This window comes from Lactuca virosa, chromosome 4 (genome assembly GCF_052849685.1).
Source record: "Lactuca virosa cultivar CGN04683 chromosome 4, Lactuca_virosa_CGN04683_v6, whole genome shotgun sequence".
Classification (NCBI taxonomy): Eukaryota; Viridiplantae; Streptophyta; class Magnoliopsida; order Asterales; family Asteraceae; genus Lactuca; species Lactuca virosa.
The window spans coordinates 293,691,374-293,696,988 of NC_136429.1; the positions used below are offsets into that span (position 1 = coordinate 293,691,374).

The following is a 5,615-nucleotide window of genomic DNA, read 5'->3' on the forward strand; positions in this document are numbered from 1 at the left end:
GCACAACATATCATGAAAATACACACAAGCATGCATAAACACTTAGATTTAACACAAAACCAACTTGTATTCTCCCCCAAAACATAGTAAAACCGAAAACAAGGGGGTATGAAGCTCACCTTGGGTGATGGATCGGTTTTGATGAAGAAATGAAGGAGATTGAAGGTGTTTTCGGTCTAGAGTGTTCCTTTGGGAAGATCTTCGAAGACAAGTTGATCCTATGAGCATAAACACGAGAATGATGTTGTTTTGAGGAAAGATCTTAGCATAAAGATGATGTTTAATATCTTGAATATGAAGTAACTTACCAAGAAGGATGAACTTTGATGACAACTTGTTGAAAACCCACACCACCTCACGGTTTCTTGATGGAGAATGGAGGAGTTCTTGAAGGTTTAGAGAGGAAAGGAGATGTGAGTGAGACTTGAGATGAAAAGTGAGTGAGGTGGGGAGGGGCTCGACCGAGAATAAATAGTGAAGAGAGATGAGAGATTGTATAGAAGTATGGGAGGTTAATTGCATGGATATCCTCCACGTAATAAGGAGGTGTCACTAATTCAAATTAATTCAATTTCTCTCTTTTTTTTTATTAAAAACCGAGAATGAGGTGAGGGAAGGAAAGAAAGAATAAACATTAGGCTTAATTTAAATAGCAACCGAAAATGTATGGCCCAATAAGGAAATCTTCGGCCCATTAGGCCCACATACAAGTTTTCATCCCAAAAGAGTAGAAAAAATTAGGTTTTCGGCCCAAACATTAATGTTTAGAGTAAATTACACGAATGGTCCCTATGGTTTGGGTAATTTACGTTTTTGGTCCCTAACTTATTTTTTTAACTCGGAAGGTCCCTAATGTTTGTTTTTGTTACGTGTTTGGTCCCTACTATTTGTTTTTTCTTACGCGCCTGATCATGTTATACCTAAAAAGACTATTATTTAAATAGGAAAAAATAGTGAGGTAGGTAAGGTAAGGTGAGGGGGTGGGGTTGGGGGTGTGTTTATTTAAATAAATTAAAAACTCAAGGGAAAAATAGTCTTTTTAGGTAAGACAGGGACCAAGCGCGTAACAAAAACAAACAGTAGGGACCTTCCGAGTTAAAAAAATAAGTTAGGGACCAAACGCGCAAATTTCCCTAAACCACAGGGACCATTCGTGTAATTTACTCTAATGTTTAATGAATTTTGGCCCAATTAAGGCCCAAATGTGGATTCTTGGCCCAAAAGTACCAAGTTGATGGGTTACTGGCCCATTAGGCCCAATAAGTGAATCCTGGTCCAATAATAGGTTTGAACCGGAAAGTTAGGGTTACAAGCCCAAAGTTGAGTGAATTTAGCGTATTGAATTAGGTTTAGAGCTTCACGAGTGAGTTTTGATTCGAATTGTTGTTGTTGAATGAATAACATGTATAACATCATACTTAAGGTTACAAGATACATCGAAAGTAGATTACACATACACAAAAATTCCTAGCCCAAAATGCTAGTTGTGACACAAACCGGCGCATATTAATCAGAATTCATAGAATTAGAGATAATGATTCAAGCGGGTATGTGTATACGCAAGATCTGATGTACGGAGACCCTACACAATGTTTCAATATGATGCGTCTTACACAAGAGGCATTTGCATTATTATGCAACCAATTTTTTTAAGCATTAAAGAGAAGATGGCTATGTTCTTACAAGTTATAGGACATAATGAACGTTTTCGCGCGGTTAAGGGAAGATTTCATCACTCCACACAAACGATTCATCAATGTTTTCACGAGGTCCTAACTGCAATGATGTGTTTTACAAAAGAAATTATAGTACCAACAACTCCTAATCCAACAAGACATAACTTGGAACGACATAGACGGTTAAAAAATATTTTTTCCGGAGCAATAGGTGCATTAGATGGAACTCTTGTACATGCGGTTGTACCCGTTGATCAACAAACTCGTTATAGGGGAAGAGGAAAAGGAGAATGTTTTCAAAATGTAATAGAAATTTGTGATTTTGATATGATATTCACATGTGTTTGGGCTGGATGGGAGGGTATAACACATGATTCAAGAGTTTTAAAAGAAGTTGCATTCAATTCAAATTTTTGATTTCCATTTCCTCCACCAGGTTTGTAATCTTTATATAATTTTTATTATCTATCTTCTTTATATAATATGTGTCACACTAATTTGCAGATAAATATTACCTTTGTGATGCCGCAAATACAAACACTCGTGGGTTTATGGCTCCATACCGCAATACTAGGTATTGGTTAGCCGATTTTTTAAGAGGCAAACATTTAACTAGAGAAGAAAGGTTCAATTATGCTTATGCACAACTGAGAAATGTTCTTGAGCGTGCTTATGGTGTATTGAAGACGAGATTTCTAATCTTAAAACAAACGACTCCTTATCCTTTTACAATGCAAAGAGACATAGTCATTGTTTGTGTCGCAGTCCATAATTTTATAAGGAAATACAATATAGAAGATGATTTGTTTACAAATTTTGAGGACACTATGGTTACTCCTGACGTTCAAGGTAGGGGAATTGATAGAGAAAACATACAAAGCATAGAATGGAGTCCAGAAGCCGTTGAATATATGCGTGTTTTGTGTTATCAGATTGCAAATCAACTACTTTCACCTACTTTACATTAAATTATTATGTTATTTCAAATTTCATTATGTTTTTATTTGGATATTAAATGATTTATGTTTAATTTACATTTTGTATGACATTTTTTATTTGTGTGTAATTTACATTTTGTATGACAATATGTATATTTATATAATTATTCAACAACTTCATCCATCACTATATATAATAGCAGTAAATTGTCATTTTTCATCACTAAACACATTCAGTCAGATGTACAATCAAACAACAGGATTTCTTACCCAGACAGACATTTCCCTGTCAACATTTTCTCAGTCAGCAACTATCAAACGGGACCTTAGCCTAATCAATGCCCACACGAAGTGTCATTTGTTGATGTGTTGTAGCAACATGAAGAGACCATCACCATAAATAAATCATTGTGATGGAGCAACATGGAGAGACCATCAACTCAGGATGGCAAGGAAAATATTAAATTGGGGAGGAGACACAACATCCGGCGGTGGTTATCAAAGGATTGAGTTTTGTTCATCTTCTAGGTTTGATTTTTTTTTCATCTTCCATAACTTCACCTTCTTCGTCCCTAATGTCTGTTTATCAAAGGATTGCTGGCAATATTGCCTTAAAAGAGATGCAACTTCTTTTCATATTCATATTCACGAGTTCTAGAGATGTATTGTTATGGATATATAACCTCAATTTAATATGTTGTAATTTTGATTTGTCCTTTTCATGTTTATTAATTGTGAATTCATTTTTTTTGTTCTTGACATCATATGTTTTGAGTGTAATGGCATGAAATCGTATAGTTCAATGGAGTTCTTAAATTATTGATTTTCCTTTTTTTCTTTTTTGAATTATGAATTCCCCATTTGTTCTTCAAATTAGTTTTCATTTGATTTCTAAGATTTGCAGAAGCCAATTGCTAATGAGTAAGGAATCAATTATTCATCAACAATCATTATTATTTAATTTAACATTTGGAGGTGTGCGTAACTCTGAATTGTAAAAACTAAAAACAAGAGCTTTAAACACCACCTTATTACAATAGGCTTTTGGAATTGACAAAAAGGCCAGTAATACCGTATAAAACTACTGTCCTTTCTTATTTATCATTTCCTTTAAAAATCTCTAAATAAACAACACAACAATCGTACAAAAAAATATAAATGATTATAAGTTAAAACTTAAAAATCTAAAAAACGTTGCTCATATTCTATTGTAAATATGTCTGTCATGCCATAGTTATGGCTTTCAGAACGAGGAATTTTTTATAATCACTGCAACAATAATAAATCTCATCCAAAGTTATTTAAATAGGCCAAATTGTAAAAAATTAACAGTAATATATAACACGTTTACGATATGGGTGCTCATATTCTATGGGTGTAAAAGCGTCTATCATGCCATCGAAATAGCATTCAGATATTAAATCTTTTTATTTATAATCACAGCAGCCCTTTATTAAAAAATCCAACTCAAGATTAATTTCTCATTTTTAAAATTCTATTTTTGTTATAAAATGGATCATTTGAAGCTCAGAAGTATGCGCATCATTTCACAGACAATGTCTCATAAGTCCAGACATATAAAAATTGCATATTCATCACAGCAGCTCATGAAAATTTAAAAATCATTAAAATCTAACACGAAAAACAATCAAATAAAGTCTACATCGACTTACATTAAAAATCTCAGAATTCGAATCCTCGTTGAGGATATTATGCAGACAATCAACATGGCATCATTTCAGACCGCCCGTCTGCTGAATCACATCATCGAAATTATTCATTCAATGTAAATTGAATGATAAAATTACAAAAAAAAAATTATACCTTTTCAAAACCAAAAATCATTTGTTTATAAACATGAAAAGCATCAGAAGATAATTGAGAGTTGTTTTCTACATGAAAATATTCAGTGTGTAGTATAAGATTGATGTGTCGCATCATTTGCTTTCCAAATCCAACAAAAACGACTAAAAACATGATATAATCGTAGAACTAATTCACTCTAGAAGTAAATGATGAAAAGATATTGGCATCAGATAATAAGCGGAGTTTTTAGTCACCATGGTTTAATCAGTGTGTTAAGCATAAAACTGAAATTACATCATTTGCCAATTCAAAGAAATAACCAATGTTTTCAAACGCAATAAACAAAACTGTCAAAGAACAACGGAAAGTTTTATGAAATGAGAAAGAATATGGGAAGGACCATTTGACACTAATGCAATCCAATGAAATGCAATGCGTTGGTAAGCCATCCTGTAATTAGCTATATGCATCAGTTATATCTCCTTGAATAATCTCGATTTTAATCCCAAAGAGAGGGTAAAACAGATGCAAAATTGTATTTTCCCAAAAAGAGAAGCAAATCGATCTAAATAAATCCATGGATTCTGAGATTAATTGTTTCGAAATAAGGAGATAGAATCCAATAGATTAGCAAAATCAACTCCGTCTTACCTTGAAGAGACATCGACATGGATTTTAGTGTGTGTTGATCGCCGAAAACAACAAATCGAGATGTATACTTGTGATGCTGAAGCTATGAGAGACATACGGGATTAAATAGGGTTTACAGTAGTTAGGGTTTGCATTTGCGATACTTAACTGGGCCAACAAAAAGTTGGCCTGGTTGTGAACATCATATGGGCTTCAAGCCTGGAACAAATGACAATTATTTACTAAAATATACATATTTTTTTGGATTCCAGCGAAATAATCAAAATTATCGAGGAGAATGTTTGTTAAGACGACACTTTTTTATGTGTAGAATTGCTGTTAAATATTTGCGGGAACATTTTTTTCCTGAGATTAATTTAAACGATTCTAACTCTCAATAATAATAGCTAAGCATGTGTGAGTTGTAATGTTTTGCACATTAATGTCTGAATAATAATGAATAATAATAGCTAAGCATGTGTGAGTAGTAATATTTTGCACATGTAATTTTCTATTTTTCTTTTTACTTATCTTTTTTATCTATATGAAATGATGATAAATTTTT

General features: G+C 33.1%; 1 long non-coding RNA gene and 4 other non-coding genes across 6 annotated transcripts; all 5 read right to left on the reverse strand.

The window, feature by feature from the left end:
* Window positions 1-3,806: 3,806 nt before the first annotated feature.
* On the reverse strand, window positions 3,807-3,893 carry LOC145110557 (small nucleolar RNA snoR8a). Its single transcript, XR_013709934.1, has one exon. It is a non-coding gene; the product is annotated as a small nucleolar RNA snoR8a (small nucleolar RNA).
* A 78-nt stretch (window positions 3,894-3,971) lies between these two features.
* Window positions 3,972-4,064, reverse strand: LOC145110559 (small nucleolar RNA snoR8a). The gene has a single exon (XR_013709936.1). It is a non-coding gene; the product is annotated as a small nucleolar RNA snoR8a (small nucleolar RNA).
* Window positions 4,065-4,159: 95 nt separating this feature from the next.
* Window positions 4,160-5,274, reverse strand: LOC145108397 (uncharacterized). 2 transcript variants are annotated; one of them, XR_013708236.1, is made up of 2 exons: window positions 5,072-5,274; window positions 4,160-4,870 (listed from the first exon to the last, which is right to left on the reverse strand). It is a non-coding gene; the product is annotated as an uncharacterized LOC145108397 (long non-coding RNA). The 2 variants fall into 2 exon arrangements; XR_013708237.1 differs by having other exon boundaries at window positions 4,160-4,985.
* Window positions 4,475-4,563, reverse strand: LOC145110539 (small nucleolar RNA R16). Its single transcript, XR_013709916.1, has one exon. It is a non-coding gene; the product is annotated as a small nucleolar RNA R16 (small nucleolar RNA).
* LOC145110537 (small nucleolar RNA R16) lies at window positions 4,640-4,727 on the reverse strand. Its single transcript, XR_013709914.1, has one exon. It is a non-coding gene; the product is annotated as a small nucleolar RNA R16 (small nucleolar RNA).
* Window positions 5,275-5,615: the final 341 nt, after the last annotated feature.